Here is an 8,706-nt window from a genome sequence, read left to right as displayed (position 1 = left end):
ACTTAGTCGTGTCTGACTCTTGGCTGCCCCATGGACTCTGCAGTCCATGGAATTCTCCAGGCCAGAATATTGGAGTGGGTAGCCTTTCCCTTCTTCAGGGCATCTTCCCAACCCCAGGATCAAACCAGGTCTCCCACATTGCAGGTGGCTTCTTGACCAGTTGAGTCACCAGTGAAACCCAAGGATACTGAAGTGGGTAGCCTATCCCTTCTCCAACAGATCTTCCTGACCCAGGAATCAAACCGAGGTCTCCTGCATTGCAGGCAGATTCTTTACCAACTGTGCTATCAGGGAAGATAAGATTATTTTCTAAATTCTGGGGTAAATAATCCAATGGTGGAGAAAAGAGTTCCTCTGCTGCTACTTTTGCAGAATCTTTGAGTTAAAAGTATAATAGAACTTTTGGGAAATTTTAGATGGTGAGAGATTGTCAGCTATATCCCTTACAGCAAAAGATTGATCAATCTTTTGCTTGATTGATCAGTCAAGATTGATCAAATCTATACCCAACTGCCTTTATAAGGTCACTTTAAGTAAGTAAGTAAGTAAGTAAAGTCACTCAGTCGTGTCCGACTCTTTGTGACCCCGTGGACTGCAGCCCACCAGGCTCCCTCCATCCATGGGATTCTCCAGGCAAGAATACTGGAGTGGGTTGCCATTTCCTTCTCCAGGGGATCTTCCCGACCCAGGGATCGAACCTGGGTCTCCCGCATTGGAGGCAGACGCTTTAACCTCTGAGCCACCAGGGAACTTTGATGCACTATAAATGATCCAAAAATATTTATTTAGTGATTAAAAGCTAGACTTATTGCTGATGCTTGTCCAGTAGTATTATCTCTTGGGGGTCCATAAAGGTTCTATATCAAAGACAAAATGATGCAAAAGCAGAAATATAAATGCATGGTATTCAGAACAAAAGAAGATTTACTCTACAGTGGATAGCCATGTCTGCTAATTAACCAATCTGTTAGCAATCAGAACTAAGAGTCTTGGTATTATTGGTGTTTTGAATTATTAATAGTAAGTTCTTTATTTTTTATAAAACACTTTTTGATCAAGTAAGTTAATATAGTCACTATTTACATTTCCCATTGTGAAATGCTTTGGTATGCATGCTGCTAAGCCACTTCAGTCGTGTCCAATTCTTTGGGACCCTATGAACAGTAGCCCATCAATCTCCCCTGTCAATATGGGTTGCCATTTCCTTCTCCATGCTTTTGTGTATACATGCAGCTTAAAATCTTATAGTTCAGAATCAAATCCTCTCTCTTTTTATTTCTGTACAAGTACTTGAAATGCCCTGAGCAGAGATGTTTGAAAGGTCTTAAAGAAGCCAGCCAGGGTCAATCTGGTTCCAAATTGTTGTTAATCAGTGTTGTTACCTTGCTTCCTAAAGGAGTCAGGTGCTTTACAACTGAGCAAGTAAGAACTATGGGCTCTTAGGACAAAGCCTAGCAAGCAGGAACCAAGACCACTTTTCTTAGCCTATCAGAGTCTTGGTGTTATTAAAGGAAATCTGGGGACAGTATAAAATAATAAGGATAAAATGAGATGGAATCTCTCTTAGATTTAAATCAGATTTCAATTGAACCCTCAGGCTGTTATCGCTAGAATCACTCTGGTCTTGTGGACAGATTTTACTTCTTGTTTTGCATGTTTTAGCCTCTGGACTCCATTTCAGTCTTCCATAGCTGGTAGCCATGACAACTCATTGATTAGGGTGAGGGAAGGAATCCAGCACACAGCCTGCTGCAGTCCAGTTTTATCTCAGATCTTGAGGGTCCTTGCTCCATTTCCCCAGCCAATCTGCCATATGGGAAAGGCCATCACGTGAGCAAACACAAGCTAATCAGAACAACTGCTCCTCAACACTTCAACAGTGCCCTTTAAATTTTCCACTGGAGAGGTGGCTAAGTCAATATGTCAGCAACATATCCATTGCTCCTAATCTGGGGCAATGCAGTCTTTAAATATTTAAAGTGGTCAGTTCCATCCATTGAAGATGGTTCTTGATATGGTTGCATTTTCAGCAAGGCTATGAGAGATGAAAGACTACCTATCCCTAACCTCTCAGCCTCTGCTGCTGCTGCTGCTAAGTTGCTTCAGTCGTGTCAGACTCTGTGCGACCCCATAGATGGCAGCCCACCAGGCTCCGCCATCCCTGGAATTCTCCAGGCAAGAACACTGGAGTGGGTTGCCATTTCCTTCTCCAATGCATGAAAATGAAAAGTGAAAGTGAAGTCACTCAGTCCTGTCCGACTCTTAGTGACCCCATGGACTACAGCCTACCAGGCTCCTCCATCCATGGGATTTTCCAGGCAAGAGTACTGAAGTGGGGTGCCATTGCCTTCTCCCACCCTTTCAGAGTCACAGTTTAGGAAAAGAAATAAGTGGGTTTTGGATCATCTAAAGGAAATAAAGTTTTTTCCATGAAAACTCAAGGAATTTATTTCCATGAATTCTCAAGGGCAGAGTTGCATATTTGACTATAATTTTTTTTTTTTTTTTTTTGCTGGTGGCTTGGAGTTTGTAGTGATGCTACCCTGCTGCTGCTGCTGCTAAGTCACTTCAGTCGTGTCCGACTCCATATTCGGCAGCCCACCAGGCTCCGCCGTCCCTGGGATTCTCCAGGCAGGAACACTGGAGTGGGTTGCCATTTCCTTCTCCAATGATGCTACTCTACAATCTGTTTATTTCAGAACCAACTGATACGTGTGTTCCTGACTACTCATTGTTCATGTTTGTGTTCATGATAGCAACCACTAAGAATGTATTAATAGGAAACACTTGGCTCTTCTTTTTCATGTTTCTTTATAAGAGAGGTTTTTCTCTGCCTTCAAAACATGGAGAATGTTAAAGTCATTTTTCAAAAATTGTGAGTTACTGCTTATTCACTTTAGAGTAGGAATGACCTTTCAGATGGGTAAAATTAATGAGAATCTGACCATGTTTACATGGGGACTAGTTGTTTGACCCTCTCCATCTGCTAGAACCTCAGATTTTAGGACAGACAATGGTCCTCAGATTAAGTAACTGAATAAGTGAGCTCTGAATCCATTCATACCCAAGTCTCTCTGCAAGTTTGTGCCAAGTTCTGTGTTTGGTCTAAATTTAGGAGGAGATTGGGGAAACTACTTGTTATGTTCCTGAGTGCTCTCCACTTGAACATTACCCAAGGAATTCTATGCTTTATGAGTTATTGGGCCTTCATGAATAATGATGCTTTGATATGCATTTTGCTGTTCTACTTTATTGGTTCTCTAGTGCATAGAATCTGACCAGAAGAAAATCTCAATCTTCCATTAGAACATTAGAACAGAACAATTTCTGATAGTCCACAGAAATACTGCCCTAACTTCAAGAAGGCAGAATGCTTCTGAAGATATCTTCAACAGAATGGAAGGTTTGGCTACAACTTCCTGCTTGACGAAACTGCAGTAAAAGGATGGTGACCCAAATCTGGGAAAATTAAAATTGGAGAAGACAGTATGTGGAAGTTATCATAGAATTTGCTACTTTCTGAGAACCAGTCATATGTTTTATTAATAGAACTGGACAGAGATTCTGGAGATACTATTTATTATTTATAAGGCATATTGAGACACACCTGAATTGTCAAGGCTTCTGATGTGACTGATAGTAAAAAAAAAAAAAAAAGCAAAAAAAAAAAAAACTATGGAATGGAGATAATTATTAGAAAAAACAGTGAATGTATCATTTTGTGAAGAGCCTTTGCATCAGCAGAAACTTCTACTTTCTGACTTTACTGTAGTAATTCTGCATGTTTGTGGTCTGATTCTTTTCTATTCCTACTTTTATTTTGGATAGTGTTTAATGTTTAGGAGCATCCCTTTCTGTCCATTATCCTCTTTTCAGTGACATTTCCATAATGGATGATGAGAAGGTTGGCAAAAGAATGGTTGCTGTGTCTAGTTTCTCTTTTATTTTACTGGCTCCTTAAATTTCAACTCATTTCTTTCTTTCTTTCTTTTCACTTCATTGTCTCCAAGGTATATCACACCTTCTCTATACATCTGATTCTTCCCCAGAAGCAACATGTCTCCAGAGCTTTAACTTGTGATCTCATAATAGGGGGCCCAGGGAATAGAATATAAGGAAAAGAATCATGCTTCATGGCTGGACCAAGCATGTAAAAATGTTCCTGAGGGTAATGCTGTACCAGTCGTGTTGGCAGAAGACTCATCACACCAGAGACTCTCCATAGATGGTTACAGGAGTTATAAAAAGGGAAATTATCAAAAATTAGTATCAGTATTTTACATTATGCTAAGTGCACACTGTTTCCTATGCATTAGAACCACCACCTGAGATATTCATAGGCTACATTATGTTGCCCTTGGACTTCTATAGTTTTGTGTTATTTTTTACCCCTGAACAGCTAACATTCTAAAAATATTTGTTTGGTTGCCTCTGCTTGATACACATGTAATATGAGTTGAATTTATGTGAAGCAAAAGAACTCTGAATGGTCCCAGCTCCACAAGACGTGCAGAGTCAGGTAACTGAAGAAGCTGACATAGGTGCTGCAAATGCTCCAAAAATACACTATTATTTCTATTACTGTTTGGAATAATTCACCATTTTCTCTACCTTAGAATGGAAAAAAAATCACATCACAGGAATTGAAAAAGTAAAATATTTTTCACTATTTCTTTCATTCACTGAGAGGATAGCATGCATATGTACCCTCCCTGAGAAACTTATTATAAAGCACAATCTTCATTCAAACAAAGATGATTGAAAGAAAGTTCTTTAAAAGGATGTACAATAAGGATTTAACATATTTTTAATTGTACAGCAAGGACTAAAACAAGATGAGAATATGGATTTAAAAACAATATGTCAATATTCTAATGAAGTAGGGAGAATGCAGATTTTAAAATGGGAGGAGAAGGGACAGATAATTAAGAAAATAGAATAACACCATTGACTGATGTATAGGTCATGGGAAGAGTCAACGGATTCTATTTAAAACTGAGGATCAGAGACTAGAGGGATTAGAAAGCAAAAAGGAGATTAGGGCAGTATAAACAGCATTCATATTATAGGAAACTTTGCAATAAAAATACTTAGTTTCTTAAATATCAAAAGCAACTGAGATTTAAAAAGGAGGGACAAACAAGACACAGAATTAAACTGACTTGGCTTTAAATTTAATGTAATTCTGAAACAACTTCTGATGAATTTTTGTTTTTAACCTCTCAGTTCAGTTCAGTTCAGTCATTCAGTCGTGTCCAACTCTTTGTGACCCCATGAATTGCAGCACGCCAGGTCTTCCTGTCCATCACCAACTCCCGGAGTTCACTCAGACCATGTCCATCGAGTCAGTGATGCCATCCAGCCATCTCATCCTCTGTTGTCCCCTTCTCTTCCTGCCCCCAATCCCTCCCAGCATCAGAGTCTTCTCCAATGAGTCAACTCTTTGCATGAGGTGGCCAAAGTACTGGAGTTTCAGCTTCAGCATCATTCCCTCCAAAGAAATCCCAGGGTTGATCTCCTTCAGATTGCATTGGTTGTATCTCCTTGCAGTCCAAGGGACAATCAAGAGTCTTCTCCAACGCCACAGTTCAAAAGCATCGATTCTTCGGCGCTCAGCTTTCTTCACGGTCCAACTCTCACATCCATACATGACCACTGGAAAAATCATAGCCTTGACTAGACGGACCTTTGGTGGCAAAGTAATGTCTCTGCTTTTCAATATGCTATCTAGGTTGGTCATAACTTTTCTTCCAAGGAGTAAGTGTCTTAATTTCATGGCTGCAATCACCATCTGCAGTGATTTTGGAGCCCCAAAAAATAAAGTCTGACACTGTTTCCACTGTTTCCCCAACTATTTCCCATGAATTGATGGGACCGGATCCCATGGTCTTCGTTTTCTGAATGTTGAGCTTTAAGCCAACTTTTTCACTCTCCTCTTTCACTTTCATTAAGAGGCTTTTTAGTTCCTCTTCATTTTCTGCCATAAGGGTGGTGTTATCTGCATATCTGAAGTTATTGATATTTCTCCCAGCAATCTTGATTCCAGCTTGTGTTTCTTCCAGCCCAGCCTTTCTCATGATATACTCTGCATAGAAGTTAAATAAGCAGGGTGACAATATACAGCCTTGACGTACTCTTTTTCCTATTTGGAACCAGTCTGTTGTTCCATGTCCAGTTCTAACTGTTGCTTCCTGACCTGCATACAGATTTCTCCAGAGGCAGGTCAGGTGGTCTGGCATTCCCATCTCTTTCAGAATTTTCCAGTTTCTTGTGATCCACACAGTCAAAGGCTTTGGCATACTCAGTAAAGCAGAAATAGATGTTTTTCTGGAACTCTCTTGCTTTTTCGATGATCCAGCAGATGTTGGCATTTGATCTCTGGTTCCTCTGCCTTTTCTAAAACCAGCTTGAACATCTGGAAGTTCACAGTTCACGTATTCTCAAGTTGATGTTAAATTTCACACAGAAAAATAAACTTAGAAAGAGATTTATCTCTGAGTGAAGATTAGCCCTTACCAGATATAAAAACAAACTACAAAGCCTCTATAATTAACACAGTGTGGCACTGGCTTATAAATGTACAGACAAAATAATGCAATAGAACAAACCAGAGGATACCAAACTATAGCTCACAGGCCAAATACAATTCACCATCTCTGTGTAAATAAAATTTTGCTGGAACAGAGACATTCCAGAGAGACTCATAGGGTTCACAGAGCCAGAACTACTTGCAATCTGGCCTTTCACAAAAAATTCCCTGCCCTGTGGAGCAGACTATTCAAAAATAGATTCAGCTACATAGAAAAATATAGTATATGATAAAGATAATACCTCAAATAACTTCAATCTTGATAGTTTGGTTTTTTTTTTTAATAAATGCTAGACAAATGAGGAACCATTTGGAAAAAGGTAGATTTGGGCTCTGGAGAAGGCAATGGCAACCCACTCCAGTACTCTTGCCTGGAAAATCCCACGAATGGAAGAGCTTGGTAGGCTGCAGTCCATGGGGTCACTAAGAGTCGGGCATGACTGAATGACTTCACTTTCACTTTTCACTTTCATGCATTGGAGAAAGAAATGACAACCCACTCCAGTATTCTTGCCTGGAGAATCCCAGAGACAGAGGAGCCTAGAGGGCTGCCATCTACGGGGTCGCACAGAGTCAGACATGACTGAAGCGACTTAGCAGCAGCAGCAGCAGAATTGGGCTCATTCAGTATACATATATACATTCATATGAACTCCAAATGGATCCGAGATTCAATTAAGGCAAAAAAAAAAAAAGTCACCAACTATGAATACTAGAAGAAAATACAAATGAATTCCTCTCTAATTATAACTAAAAATTCAGATGCATTAAGAAAAGACTGTTTAAGTTTGACTACATAGAAACCAAAAAGGTTTGCTAGGCAAAAACATTACAAGTAAACTCAAAAAAAAAAAACAAATGATAAACTGGGATAAAAGCCACCTATATCAAAAATAAAAGTATATTGTCCCTAGTTTATAATAACTTCTAAAAAGTGAAGAACTTTCTATAGCTATCTCAATAAGGATGTAATACCCCAATAAGGAAATTACACATATGAGGTATTGTGGCCAAGAATATGTAACTGGAGTATAATGATGAGAAACACCAAACAAACCAAAACTATGGCAAGTTCTATTTGAAAAAAGAGGGTGGGAGACTGTATACTTTAAACTGTTGATGTTTTAAAATATATGAAGACACATGACAGTTGAAAGCAAAACCAGACACTAGCCTGGATACTGTACTGAAGTAGGGAAGTGATATGAAGAATTTCAGATCAATTGATAACATTGAAATATAAATTATAAATTAAATAAAAACATTATGGTAAATTTACTTATAACTGTGTTCTAGGTATTAACATAAGAGCATATTCTTAGTCTTAATAAATGTAGCCTAAGGTATTTAGGAGTAAAAGGGTTTTTGTACTATTTTAATATTTTTATTATTATAACTTATCTGTAATTTTAAAATTATTGCCGAACAGGAAGTTTTGAGAGCACCATACCAGCATTTTGGGGTTTGCTTTCTCTTGCCATCCTTCTCCCCAGCTTCCCCCCCCACCCCAAAATGGATTAGTAGGATATATCAATGAGTACTGCTTTCTTAGGGTGATGCAGAAAGACAAATAAACCAACAGAACAGAAAAGGGAATTTGTACAAACACCAAACACATATGGCCACCTGATACTTGACAGGGCTTCCCTGGTGGCTCAGAGGTGATATTTCAGTTGAGTAATGAGAAGGATTAACCTTTCAATAAATGGGGCTCCGTTCTTTGGATATTCACTTGAAAAAGAATAAGGAGACTGAAAGGGGCAGGAGGAGAAGACAAAAAGGAGTACAGATCCCCTCTCTCACACAACAGAAAAGCCATTTTAGGTAAGTGGCAATTTTTAATGTGAGAGGTAAAAAAAAGTTCAATGAATAAAATAAAACAGAAGAGAATAACCTCATGGCCTTAGCATGAGCAAAAACACACAAAAACAGTAAGCATTCATCATAAAGAAAGTAATTTATCCAGCATATTCTGTTCATCACATTTTTTAACTTCGGACACGACTGAGCGACTGAACTGAACTGAAAGGCAATGTAAACTATGTACTAGTTCAGTCTCCCGGAAATCTCCTCCCCAAATGATGCAAAATAACTTCACAATTACGGAATTTCTGCCT

General features: G+C 39.0%; 1 non-coding gene across 1 annotated transcript; it reads right to left on the bottom strand.

Annotated features, from left to right (window-relative positions):
• Positions 1 to 677: 677 nt before the first annotated feature.
• On the bottom strand, positions 678 to 749 carry TRNAW-CCA (transfer RNA tryptophan (anticodon CCA)). The gene has a single exon. It is a non-coding gene; the product is annotated as a tRNA-Trp (tRNA).
• Between the last annotated feature and the right edge of the window lie 7,957 nt (positions 750 to 8,706).

The sequence above is a fragment of the Capricornis sumatraensis genome, chromosome 5 (genome assembly GCF_032405125.1).
Source record: "Capricornis sumatraensis isolate serow.1 chromosome 5, serow.2, whole genome shotgun sequence".
Classification (NCBI taxonomy): Eukaryota; Metazoa; Chordata; class Mammalia; order Artiodactyla; family Bovidae; genus Capricornis; species Capricornis sumatraensis.
Note: the sequence above shows the minus strand (reverse complement) of the source record. Positions and strands in the feature narration are given on the sequence as shown.